Genomic DNA, 15292 nt, shown 5'->3' with positions numbered 1-15292 from the left:
ATCTCGACGCTGCGCTGTGCATTACTTTATATCAATAAAAGCCTGTTATAACTGAGCGATGTATTTGAGAGTTCAAATATTAAATGGATGTGTAATTTTTATTTAATTGATTTTGAAAAAACAGAGAACTAGAGTTAATATGTAAGTAATTATGCACAAAAAATAAATAGAGCGCGCTTATATTGTTCTAGTATCATAAATATCGTATTGAATTTAGAATTATATCGTATTGGTATTATATCGTATTGAAGCTAGAATGCTATCAATTTGAAACGGTTAATAATACATCAATCGCGACAAATCGGCTATCATGAATCGATGATATTATGATATGAATAAATTTATTTTACTGTTCCCTTGTATGAGAAATAGCTGTAAACCGACGTTTATGCAAACAACTTCCGCAAGATGAAAATTGAATGCAATCGAACCGATTGTTAGTCGCAGCCATGCACAAAGTTATCATTTTTTGCCCATATAAGCTAATTAAGCACAATCTGCTGAGCTAATCAAAGTTTTCGCGACGATTATAGTGCAATATAGATCGGTGCGATTCGAACGGACGCATTGAGCAGATCGAACAAGGGGTGGTAATGGCGAATTGTCGAGTGGATGGCAGTCATCTATGTTCATCGAACGATAATGGAATATAATCGGGATGCGGCGCCCATCGTCTCAACGGGAAGTGGATGACGGCTATTCCTCTATAAGAGACGGCAATCGCGTCATTCCTTAAGACACGGCCAGGATTATATTCGTAGCCATGATACGATGATAATCCCTCTTGCTTCACAAAATACTGATATACTCGTGACGATGAATTCGACCACTTCACAATTTCCTCTATTTTAACTCTCGATATTTTTCTAGTTGCAATGCACTTGTAAAATATATAAATATATATTAGGATATACCAGTATATCACAAATATAGATTTTTACGGATAATTGGAAGCAATTCTATGTACCTATACCAAACGCATCGTATTTACTCGCCACTTTTTTGATGCGTTGCAAAGATTTTTGATTGAAACTGAATGATGAAACCAAACGATTATCGTGATGCACAGTGTAATAAAGAGTGTCCGCTTTGAAAAAGAGGAGAGACGATTGCATCGTTAAAAAATGGTGGTGCAGACAACAACGACGATTGTCGCCCATCAAGCGCGGCTGAATTGTCCGTTTGTTTCCCGATCGGCCAATTTGACATAGCTTTTTTCTCTTGAAAGATTCTTCACACAGACAAAAGTGGAATTTGCTACAGTTTATTCTATAGCCATTTTCTCGGCGCGATCGTGAAATCGAGGATAAATCAATTTTAGCCACATAGAAACACTCTATCTCGTAATAATATTAACTCAGACATGAGATCATATAGGAGCAATATGAATTCCGTATCGACGTTTTAAAATTTAATAGTGAAAATTATTCTTTTCAATATTTAGCTCTTCAATATGCGTATTATGATATCGATATTTTTTAAAGTGTTATCGCAAGAATCGTACTTTGATCGTAACGATTTTATAAAATAACGACATGGAAAGATACCGCGATGAGAATTCCAAAGGTTTCAATATTTAAAAAAAACTCAATTATATATTACCGATTTATTATAAAAAATATGCGAACGAAGTGTAGAATTATATGTATATGATGTGTATTGATTTTTGTTACCAGTTTCTCGATTCTTGAGTTTTGAAGAACTAACTATCAGCAAACTGTGCAGAAACGGCAATCGTAGAACGGTTATTTTACTTTCATTAAATTTTCGATTTAGTGAGAGAAGAATTTATTGAAGATTGGCAATTGCGAACAACTTCATTATATGATACGAGAATTTATACACAACATATGAACGTTGAATTGTGCCGTGTATGTACATAGATCTCCTACAATAGTTCTACAAGCGCACCAAGAGAATTTATTTGATATCATTCTCGCGTTCCAGCTGCACTCGCAGCGTAATTCTCTCTCGTGCTACAAAGTGCAGAGTAGCAGTTACATGGCTCGGGCACTTTCGCACTGGTACGTCGCGTCACCGCTTTCCTTCCTTTGGGGAATCTCCCTCTAGGAGAATCAAATCACTTTTATATCGTCATGAATTCAAAAACAAATAAAACTTTTACTGTCGGAATAAACTGTCTCTGTCTCGTGCGACTATTGCTGCATCAAGTTAATGCTTACATATTAGGTTCTTCGTATATCATAAACATAATAAACACATGGACAAGTTCAATGCACGACAATAAAAGGTATCGCTCGTATTCAACTTTATGAAGATCCTACACGCAATTTTTCGAGATACTGCTTTATACGCGGAAAAATAAATATGATGTTTGATATAATCAGAACCACAAAGCTTTTTACGCACGAGTGCATATCAAAAGTAAAAGTTTTATTCTTCGTGTTGCGATCCAATTAAGGAACATCACTTTGAAATTAATTATATATTATTCATGCAGGGCAAAATAGAAATATAATTTTCTTATATCCATTATTATTATGTATAAATTTTTTTACCGCATATATTATATATTTTCTTAAGCTTAAAGTATCTCGTCGAATTCTCAGAAGCAGTAGAAACGATCAAGTTAGAGGGAATATCTTATTCACCGAAATTTAAGATCTCAGAGGCGGTCTTAATTCCATGGTAGATTTCTCGAAACTTACTTTTAAGCCTTTATCACTTAGAAATTGTGAAAAATAAACTGATAAATCTTGAAGTAAAACTTATTATTATTCCCGCAAATTATATCGATGCATTATATGGAACGTCCAGCGCAAATAATCATTCAGACAATGAAATTCAATAATTAATTTGACAAATTAATGAGCAATGATAAACGGTAATTAGAACAAAGTCCTTGCGATGCACATTATGAAGTAATATACATTGATAGGTTTTGATATTCTATTGATTATTCATCGGTTAATATACACCTTACAATAACACAGAGCATGTTATATTTGCGCCGCGCGCGATACGATCGGTAATATTCATTATTATTCCGCTATCAATATCATTCGAGTGACTCTTCGATATCCACTATATTGCCTTTCACCGAACGATATCGGTCTTCATTTACAATTTGGAAATACACGAGAATTTCTGTTAATTAAACATCATTACCAAAATAAACTATCTATTATTTAAAGAGTACGTTATATTAGAAAAACTAATCTCTCTTTCTTTTTCCATTTATTATACAAATGTATGCGATTCTATCTTTATAAATAATTTATAATAATATGAATATAAAAATACAAATGAACAAGCATATAGTATACATTTTAAATAATATTTATGCGAAAGAGATAATAAATATTTATTTCGACTCGACGTATTTATAACAAAAACTGTAAATAGATATAAAAGAAATATAAAACTGAAAATAAATATAAAAGAAAAATTTAATAAATGCCATTTAGTTTTAAATTATATACTTTTCGTTATAACCAAAAATTGACGCAAAAGTAAAAGGATTATTTTACTGAGAAATAATCTTCATTTGCATAATGGGAGTTTTGTTATATTCAATCATTTACGCATTTTTAATCGCCTGGAAAGGGGAAAGAACGAGGATTAAATCCATCGTGACTCGAAGACGGTCATAATCCGATTTGAACACAAACGCAATAAAATCTACCTCGTTGGTTGAAACTCAAGTGCTGCGGATTCTCTACGTTCCCTGGGAACTGGGTTAGGCTAGGTTCAGTCCGGGGGTTACGCCGACTCCCAGGGGGAGCTGGGAGATTCAGAGAGTCGGCCAGCGGTGGGCAAAGATGGATTTTCCCGGGGTCGTACAAAGAGTTTTTTAACCCGTTCTTAAGTTTCGACGAACTTGATCCCTCTCTCTCTGTCCTTCGCCGCAGTCCGGCAACGGTAAATTTTTCTTCTTAACGCTGTATAATCGCTCGACGAGATTACGGAAAGCCGTAACGGCAAATTGGTGGAATGTGCAATGGCGGGCTAATGAATGTAACGTGTACCTCGTTACAACCAAGATGGCTCGTGTAGCGCGCTTCTCGATGGAGAAACGATCAATAATTGATCTACTCAAGAAGTGCTCTTCGTAATTCCACTTGCCGATAAAGCCTATCCTCGGTGTATTCTCGCCAAAGCTTGAGTTTGATCGAGGAAATGCCAGAAATGGGAGCGAGTATCATATCGGACCTCTAGCAATTATCACATTACCTTCTTTCGTAATTATCGAGAAACTTGCAATATTTGTGCAAATGCGAATTTTATTATTATAATAATTAATTCTTTTAATTATTATGATAATAACGTATGCGCGGATATTATATTTATTTATGTACGAATATTGCTTTTGCAAATCCAGAAAATACGCATACATTTATTAGGCATTCATTTTTTAATTATGCTGATTTATTATTCTTTCTTCAAAGCAAATGCACGCGCACGCGTTTCATATTTCTAATAAAATTATTTAATATTATTTTATTCTCGTTTTATGATGATGCATTAACTAATGATCTAAATTTAATTACGATTAATGATTTCTTCATTGTAAAAAGGAAATATAAATATTTATTGTGTTATTATCATGTTATATTTTATTATATATTAAAGCTCTGCTCTTTTATTCTAAACACGCGCAAAAAAGTAAAAATTTGCTTGTTTAACAAATTTTCTGCGGAAATACTAAACCAATAAACTTTTCTTCAATAAAAAATCTGTAATAGTTCGAGTTGTTAATCGTTCTATCTTGGGAAAAAAATCAATATCGAAATCGGCCAAGTAGATCGAGTCGCGTTTAGTCAGGCAAATAGAATGCTCCGTCGTAAAATCGCATTACACGCAATATCGGGTCGTCTTGGGACGATCGTGACATTTGCATGAACACCGTCTATATCGGACAACAACAATTTTATGGTGGTAATCGTCATAGTCGAGCGGCTAACGACGGTGCTCGTTTCCAAACGCGATTAATTCGGATGAAAGCCTTAATCGGTTCCGCGAACTAATGCCATAAAACATTAGTAATAGATCACGATGAATTTACAATTAATGACAATTCGTATAATAATGTCGAACATGCAATTGTTAATATAATTTTATAACATAATATATATATTCATCATCGATGCATGATATCTTCAAAGTAAATTCATATCGAATATAAAAGATTAGATTATGTAGGATATCAATTGAAAATATATAAACATGAACACATTATGCATCTTTTTTATGCAAAGAACGTGGTAAACATTTTGTCGTACTTTTAGAAATAAATAATTTCATACAAATTACAATGCATACTAAAAATATGTTTTATATGTGCAGTTTCTTTTAATAATGTCGTTAATAATTTCGCACCAATTTTAACACGATAAACATTTGTCAATTAAATATCGCTGAACATATTATTAATTCAATCATGTTCATCAATTATTCTATTCTACGACACAATATTAATTTTATTTCTGCGATTATACAGTCATTTATCAAACAACGCATCTTGTATCCGATATATGCGTGATGAAAAACGCTCGATCGGATCATCGGTAGTCCATATATGGCCCGCATGCGCACTTGCGGATCCCACATTTCGGCAGCATAATAATGGAACCGCATAATCGCATGTTTAGCATCTCGTCATGAGGTCGGGTCCCGTAGGAACGGCGCGACTGCGGCACTGCACCGCATCACGAACCACTATTTCAGAATGATAAATTGACAGCGAACGCATATACGCACCAATGGGAGCGATCACGCGCGTAAAATGAAATGCCTCCCGGCTCGCGTCCGAGCAAAACATGTGCGATATCTCGCTGCTGGCCAGACATCAAAAAAAAAAAAAACATTTGTCAATTAAATATCGCTGAACATATTATTAATTCAATCATGTTCATCAATTATTCTATTCTACGACACAATATTAATTTTATTTCTGCGATTATACAGTCATTTATCAAACAACGCATCTTGTATCCGATATATGCGTGATGAAAAACGCTCGATCGGATCATCGGTAGTCCATATATGGCCCGCATGCGCACTTGCGGATCCCACATTTCGGCAGCATAATAATGGAACCGCATAATCGCATGTTTAGCATCTCGTCATGAGGTCGGGTCCCGTAGGAACGGCGCGACTGCGGCACTGCACCGCATCACGAACCACTATTTCAGAATGATAAATTGACAGCGAACGCATATACGCACCAATGGGAGCGATCACGCGCGTAAAATGAAATGCCTCCCGGCTCGCGTCCGAGCAAAACATGTGCTCCGGAAGAGACCAAAAAAAAAAAAAAAAAAAAAAAAAAAAACAAAGAAAGAAAAAAGAAAAATCCGCATTAACGTCACGATTTTGATCCAAGTGTGAAGAATTTTGAATCAATTATACATTGATTATAAATGCAGAGGGAGGGGACAATTATCACGAACGCCTTTGTTAACGCGTGAATTTGAACAATTGTTGTGTAGCTTATTAACTGTTGTATGCTTATAAATGGGCTTAATAAAATATAATCAAGAAAATGAGATAGAGTAAAATGAAGGATTCTCTCTCATGAATGAAAGAAAAATTAATTTTGTATGGAACGCAATTCTTGATATATTTAAATTGTCACGTTTGTGGCCGCGATATGCAAAACCCGATCGATGAGCGTAACGTGCTTCAGTTTCGCCCGCGTTCGTCACGCAGTGTAAATATACGAATATTCCGCGCGCGTTTGCACGACGCGATAAATTCGCAAGCGAGCGAGCGAGAGAGCGTTACGAAAAAGTTGAGCGCAGCAGCGATACGACAAATTAGTCCAATAGAGAAAAGCGCGGTTCTCGCGCTAGAATCATTTGGTTGTATACGAATAACGAGTAGCGTTTCCCTCTCGTTCGTGCGTATATGCGCCGCCGTGTGTGCTATCTCATTCTCTTCCGGTATACACGCACACACGCGTGCAATTCTGCAGATGCGTATTTGTCTTTGACAAACGCGCGGCGATGGAAAACGGTGGAGCGTGACGAGGTCAAGTACGGGCCAAAGAGAGAATAACATTGGCGCGTTGCAGTTTAGACCTCGTCATTCTATCGTAAATTGCATGCGCGAAGCGCACGCACAACCATTGACGCATCGCCATTCTCCGAACCGATTTGTTTATGAATGCTCTCCTTCGTCGCGTTATATACATATTTATCCTATGGCATTATCGACGCGCCCGTCCGCCTGTAACTAATTTGATAAATCGGCGATATTGCATCGCGGGAGCGGTGTTTTAATGCGAAGTGACACGACGAGAAATTAACAGCTTTTCTGGTGCGAAAATGTGCCCGCGTCACGCGCGAAGGGATCGATCGATCGATCGACCGGTCTTTTTTGTAAAAAATTGATGAAGTAGCGAGCGCTATTCGGAGCGATTAACTCCGCCAGGCTTGATTGCCATCCCTCTTCGATCGCACGTATACCGCGCGACTGAGTACACATTGTGTGCTCTGCAGGATTCAGTTAGTTGCCTTAACATCTTTGATACACAAAAATCCGAGATGACTGGTTTCACGATAATATTTGAGACTTTTAGTAATAATCGAAATGCACGCGTGGTTGGAACATTCAATTCGCTAAAAATTTGCTAAAGATTATATATTCTCTTATAGTCGAATTTTATTATTTTATTAATAGCGTGCACAACTATAAAACCTCTAAATATTATTTTAATAAATTCTATACATTACATTTTGCGCGCGTAAAAAAGAGATTAAATAATAGGAAAAAAATATATATTTCAACCAACATCCACATATTACAATATTTCGAACAATAAAATTTAATTGTATTATTAAAAAATTAGAATTATATTAAAATATTTAATTTGAAAGTTTGTATTTTAGAAATTTATAAAGTTGCTTTCAATATTAACGTTTATATCAAAGTTTATCGACATTTATTTAAACGAGAAATACGAAAATTAATTAGTGCGTATCATTCTAATATATATATCGCATTATAATATACGGCAGAGCTAGTAACTTGCTACATATTCAAATAACAATTGCCTTTGCAACACTGTTCTACTGAAATTAGCTTTGATTATATACCTTATCGCAGAAACTGCCGCGATTATGGGAGGATATCTGTGCCGTTAATACAGACAAGTGCTTGCTGGCGTAACAATCACGTCTCCCCTTTGAGAACTCCTTGATCTCCGATGTGGTCAAGACGACTAAGTTTCAGACGCGTTCTCATTTAAATATCTACTTGCGAGCGCAAACTGTCCGCAATCTCTCGGCATGGGATTTCACGACCGAATAATCGGAGTCGAGAAACTTTGGCGTGAGAACCGCGACCGCTATAGAATTCGCGTGCGATCGAATTCGTGTTCATGAGTTGCCGAGACTAAGAACCGATACTACCGCGATTGTATGCGGAAGTGGATCGTAAGTATCGGACTCTCTCTCTCTCCCTCTCGAACACAACCGCCGCGTGTGTTAATTACGTAAAGTTGCGAAATAGCCAAGTTTAAAATTAAGTGATATCTGAATCAGTTTCAAAATTAATCAATTGATTAAATTAATTTTAAACCAACCACCGAGATATTTATGTGAAAAATGCCATGAAAATATAATCTATAACCGTACTTTTACGAAAACAAGATGGATTCTTCACGAGCAGAAACTATTCCGTTTTTTGCAGATTAATGGAAAATTTACGCAGCATCACGCATGAAATGCGTAAAGCGTCAAAATTTTCAGCGTTAAAATGTCATATTGTAGCGTATTCTAGCGTGTTGACGGTCACCCATGCATATAACGATGCGTTTTCCGCAACGATATATTGTATAAAAGCCAACACAGGACAACCAGGGGCGACGTTTTCCTCGAGCCTGTAAGGCCCGCGCGAAAAGGGCCGAGCGCATTAATTATCGTACGCGCGTACAGAAGTACGCGTGTACCCGCGGTGGATTCGGTGTAATCTTGTGTAATCGCGCGTATACGCGCGGGATAACGCCAACCAGCCAGTGAGTTTCTAGGCCGACATTAGAGTTTACTTGGCGTCCATAGCGGCCGCGTGTTACCTGTCGGGAGTTAATTAACTTAATTAATGGATCGGCCACCCCGTCAGAGTTTGCTCGACGATGCCCGTTCCGGGTACGCGACCGAGGCGCGGCAACAAACATCAAAGATAAATCGTCTAAGTTACGAAGGGGGATTATTGAGAAACACATCTCGGATGAATAGAGGAGGGTGTCATCGATCGAAGTTTCAACTTGTCACCAAAGTACCTTCCGTCATCGCTTTTTTCACTCGTCGCAGAGATTGCAGAACCTTAATAACATGAGCTGCTTTATTATATAGTATAATCTCGAGCTTTGCAAAAGCCTCGAGGCGTCACTGTAATACCACAAAAGGAAATGCGAAAAAATTGAGACTATTTGTACAATTGTGGATCAGGTGCCATTCATATTATCTTATTTCTTTACCGTAATTGCCAGGACAAAGAGCTAGTTTAGCTTCGCAACCTTATTTTTCTTACAGGAATTGCATCTCCAATCATACCGCAGGATATATTTTGCGCGGATGAGGAAGAGAGCGAGGAGGAAATGCGCGACGGTTAGTGGATTCGGAGGATTTTGTCCTAAGCGTGTCATAAATCGAAAGTTTTCTGCTTCCCACGATCGCACGCCAAATCGGATTATGAAATTGAATAGTCCCTGACCCTGGAGAAATAGAATAAAAAGCGACGGAAAGAGGGAAAGAGTGGTTTATATCTATCGGCCGATTTCTTTGAAATTCATCTCTTTCCTAAGATTATTCTGTAAATTGACGTTTTTGATCATAATAACCAAATAAATCGATCAAAATTGCCAGTAGGCCTTATTTTACGAAACGGAAAATATAATATTATGACTCGCATTCTTCTTTTTTTTTTTTGCATAAACTCAGAGTAAAATATGGCTTGTTGATTTTAAAGTTTGTTTGTCTGCAATAAAATTCGCATTTCGTTGAACTGAGGCATGAGAAACGAGTGCTTGCATTTAACGTTATGTCCGTGAAAACGATGTAGTTTCGCATCTTTGCGAATAGTCCGTAAAATGGATAGTTATATTCGCCAGATGTATTCATCATGAAACATACATGTGACATTCATGACATTCATGTGTAAATTAATTCAACCGCTTGGAAAACAGACGAAGAACGTCAAAGAAACCGACTTGGCATTCGCTCAAAGTACGCGCTCTGGATAATAACATTAATTACGGAAACATGAAAAACTTGAAGGTACAAAATCAAATAGGAAAATATAGCGCGCGTCTCTTGGGCGTAATTTCTGTCGAGAATTATTTGCCGCCGAATGCTAATCGATAGCCAGTCTAATAGGTCTTCACACGACGCACATCGCGAATATTATGTTCGCGATGCTATTATTACTCTTGCTTGACAGTCTACGCGGAAGTGTTTACCGCGCTCGTGAATTATTTTGTTGTAATATCGCGGCCGCACTCCCGCCGTCGTATAACTGCTAAAGGAACACAATTAAACTTTGAGAATAAACGGCGGGAGAGGCCCGCTCACTGAGTGCGATTATGCAAATATTAGTTTAGTGCCGAAACTTCCGTCACGGAGTCGGCACGAAGAGCGGCGCTCGAATACGCAACGAGCAACTTATCAGTGGAAAAACGCGCCGCGTGATAATCGCTATTAAAACTTTGCGATAAAAGCGTCAGGAAGGAGAGAGAATTGCCGAGCAATCATCTCTGTTATGTTTATCGCGACAAACGTATTTGCAAACTACGCAATCTCGTTATGTATAAATATTCTTTATGCTTTTCCTTAGTCTCGCGAGAATGCAATTGATGGTACAGATGCAAGAGGCAGAGATAAGCTTTTTTTTTTTCAAGAAGTGAATTATTAGCTCCACATTGTAATATTACTTTGCAATAATTGTTAGCCAATTATAACAACTTTCAATATAACGTTTAATCAGCTAATGATGTTACGAAAAAAGCAATCTTGATCATAACTCAATCTTTGAATATAATTGATTTCTACTATAATTAAAATATTTTGTGTCAAACCCGAGTCAAAATTTTATCTCCTACTTTCAATCTCATAAAATTTTCAATTTAATATCTACTTTAATACTTTAAACAGTCAAATCACTCTTTTGTCAAATTATTTAATCTATAGTTTTGCAGAAAGTTCCCTTTTTAAATATCTAAATGGGAAATTGTTCGTTTACTGTCTATTTGGAGGGCAAACAATAGGAGCTTCATTCCTATGTATATAAATTAAATCTATCGAAAAAACTGTAAAAACCATAAACGTGAAAAAATTGAGGTTGGAAATAGAAGAAAAATTGCGACTCGGGAATACAAACGCAAAAGCGCAATTTCTGCATAATCAACTTTTTAATAAAATAACTTAACGATTTTTTTAAACCGTCGGAATGTCTCGGATAATTTTTAATTTCTCTCCCTTGAGAAAGCGAATCGCTCAGTTTCTTGCAGTCAGACTTTCAATTACGTTCCAAGATTCGTTCCAAAGAGAATCTTTCATTCGCGAGGTCTATTGCGACGCCGTAGTAAAGTGATGAATGCTCGCGCCGGAAGGGGAATCGGAACAGCTCGATGCGTGAGGCTCGTTTCGGTATTGATTTCCATTTGGAATCGGATGCAGAGCGGCAGTGCTTATCGGATACTGCTGTCTCAGGTTGGCGCGACTCGGTTATACGGGGGCATATTTACATAGATTGCATCGAATCGAAATAAGATGAACAACCGACGCGAGGATGTTAAGTATTTCCTCCCGGAAATCAGCTCGCTCGTAATTACGTTGAATACGCGCGTATGATATCAAAATTGACATGTATACGATATTACGATATAATATATAGATGTTAGCTAACACAATCACAAATGTTATATTCCTATTTTAAGATATTGCAACAATATTGAACGATAATATACATCATTGACACAAAATTTAATAATTGTTCTTGATTGTTCAAACAAAACGTAATTAACAAAACGGTAGCCATTGTTTTCTAATAGCTTATATTTGAATCTTAAATGGAATTGGAATGCAAAATCGCACAAGGAATGGGAAGCATTTTCCAGAAGTCTCTAAGTACTACTCCTTCTAAACACAGATATTACTACGTGCCCCCGATATTCTCGGCGTCTACGATCGCTTAATTGGTCGTTAACTTAACAGTTTCATAATGATGAATGAGCTAGATTGTTAGAGAATAAGGAAAGTTTTATGCCAAGATTTGAAAGCGTTACAAGCAGGATATTTTGATGAAGGGTCCGAAATCTATCCAAGTAATCTGAAGAAACGCTTCGCTCGACAGTCTCATCTGCAACAAAGTTTTGAAGCCACTCACTGTTCTCTCGTGCATCTGAACGCATCCAGCAGTTGCACAAGAAACGCGAAACACTCGCGACATTCTTTTCATCGTCCTTATAATCGCATTAGAGTCCTTTCGCAACTCGTATTGCGGTAGATAAGGACGAAAACGGAATGAGAACGTAGAACAAGGATCTGATTAAATAAAGGGCATAGGTTACATGCTCGCGAAGTTGGCCAAGCGAGGACACGGAACTCGGTAATACCCGAATTTCCATCCACACGCGGAGTTTTGTAATGTGTCTGGTTGTGTAACTGAGGCACTAGTTTCAGCTTAAACATGTGCTTGTAGCGCCAGATCAATGGCCGTAAAGCCGAGAGTACTCCGGAGATCGGAACAATTTTCGATCCCTTGCCAAAATAGCACAACGAAAGTTGCGATACTGGCCATTCAGATGTTGCAACGGATATTAGATATATTCAAAGAGATAATCTATTTAATTAAACAAGAATAAATAACATTACACATTGTGATATCAGAAAATTCATTTAATGAATTAAGTATTGGATTATGTAGATATATTGCAACATCTTTTTTACATAAAATTTATATTTTTTTATATTATACATATATGTTATTACTTGATCGTAAACTAAGGAAGATATTCCAGAAATATATAGTATGCTTGTTGTGTAATTCCGACACATTCTATATATACTCTGTTTTTTTATTTTTACGAGAAGAAACTCGCACTATCAGGATATTGATCATCTTTGATATTCTTGCGAAACAAGCAATAACATGAATAGAGGATACGATTCTCATTGTATCTTTGCGAGCTATGATTTTGTGAAAATGATTCTGTCGGCTCATGACACAGTAAGAACATCACGAGGAGGAGATCAGGAGCGAGAAGCGTCGCAGATCAAAAGGACGTCGCTATCGTAGGGTAGGATTGTAGGCTCGGAAAGCGAGATATGACGCCGCAGAGGAACCCCTGATTGTTATTTATGGTGGACGAGTTTTTCGCGTCTAGTCATGGCGATATTTCAAGAAAAGTGGCGTCCAGGCTGTACGACTGGCGCGTGAAAAGCAGCAACGTTAGCGTTCTCTCTTTTCCTCCTCCTTTTCGTTCTATCGAATCCTTCGGTGTACCTTCCCTCCTCATCGGGCGAGGGATAGGTACGCCTAACACCTTCCACCCCCGTGGGGCCGATTACATCGATCGCTTTATGATAGCGGCCTTGTTACAGGATCTCGGGGGAATAACTTGGGGGGCCGCGTAAAACGACTCCCCTCGTTCACTTCCTCGACTGCCGGATGTAGGTATATCCTCGTCGACGAGAGTACCTCGCGAGAGTCTCTCCCGGGGCCGATATACAGGGTGCCGCGTAAATCGCGAGAACGGGGGAGGCCGTATTTTTCTTCCGACTCTCCGGCTGGATTTTCGCACCTCGTAACGAAATCGTTTCTGCTCGTTTTCAAGAAGAGTTGGTTTATTTCTGGAATTCGTATAGAAATACCGGCTCGTCGGTCACGTCTAAATGATACAATGTCAATTAAGTTGAATGATAATTCGCGTGTTGTTTTAATCAGGCACAGTTCTAACGTAAATAAGAGAAAAGATTTAAAGCAAACATTGAATGAAAAATCAAAAATATTTTTAATATTAAAAACACTTTGATAAATCTGTTGAATAATTTTTTCCGATTACGTATATCAACTTTATTGTACGAACGTACGTGTTTGGCTTGATGTATAATATTATACGATAAGCAATACAACCACGTCCGATGCGATTTACTCGATACACTGTATATCGCTCTATATCGTGGAGACTGATATCAAGGGGCATTAGGCAAGTTTCGAAATTGGTTAGGTAGTTATTGGTCACCGAGTAGCGGCTGTTCTCAAGCATCTCCGAGTTTGCTATAGTTGTATGAAATATTGTTAGCGTGCCGTTCATCGATCGTGGGCGCTTTATTCGGTCGGGCAAACGCGTTCTCAGAATTTTCGTTGCGGATGTTTTTCTCGCGCGCGGGAACGAGAAGAGAGCCGATGTAACACGAGAATGATTAAGCAATTTTATTCTGCCTGCGTTACTCCTATAGAAATCGTGCTCTCATCGATGTACAATTCGCTCTCAGTTTTCTTGCTTCATGGATACAAGCAATATCTCCCAGCGGTCTTGTTCCACAGCTTAGAGCGCATAAACCTTCACGTCTCGCTCAATATAACCGATTGTTGCCCGCAAATGCCGGGATGTCAATATAATTTAAGCTTTGCTTGAATGCATACACATAGAATAATCCTAAAATATTATTGTTGATATACAGTCTTAAAAGGATATTTTTACATATATTGTGATTAAAATTAATTAATTAATTAATATACTGTGTATCATCTCTCTTTTGATTTTTGTCACGTGTCTAATTATTATATTAATATTGATATCCATTACAGTGGTTGCCTAGCAGGGCGCATTACATCGATCATTCTATGGAACTTAGGTTGTGTAGAGAGCCCCTACGGAGCCCTTAATGCACATCGCAATGTACGTTTCGTTGTACGTCAAATGTATACGCACATATATATATCGTAGTTAGTTACCCTCTGACCTCTTTTGCGCAAACATATAGGCTCCTTAACGATCATTTACATATCCATTTACATATATCCTGATGTTACTGCAATTTCGTCGCTTGAATAATTCCATTTTGGACGGATCTGTATACAATTTTGCATCCTTACATAATTGCTGTCTTAGGAAGATATTAAAGGCTCAACACACGAATCCTTTGCATTAATTATATATCATTAGACGCAATTACATTCCATCCTGTGCAAGATTAATCCTTGCAATTGAAATGATTTTGTTATTCTGAATCTATTACTGCGCTTGAGACTGTAAATTTATCAAAAAAATTTCTTGTATATTAAATTTATTGTTAATTTTTATTTATAAAATCCTAGGCAAAAT

Source organism: Formica exsecta, unplaced genomic scaffold (genome assembly GCF_003651465.1).
Source record: "Formica exsecta isolate Colony F162 unplaced genomic scaffold, ASM365146v1 scaffold116, whole genome shotgun sequence".
Classification (NCBI taxonomy): domain Eukaryota; kingdom Metazoa; phylum Arthropoda; class Insecta; order Hymenoptera; family Formicidae; genus Formica; species Formica exsecta.
Note: the sequence above shows the minus strand (reverse complement) of the source record.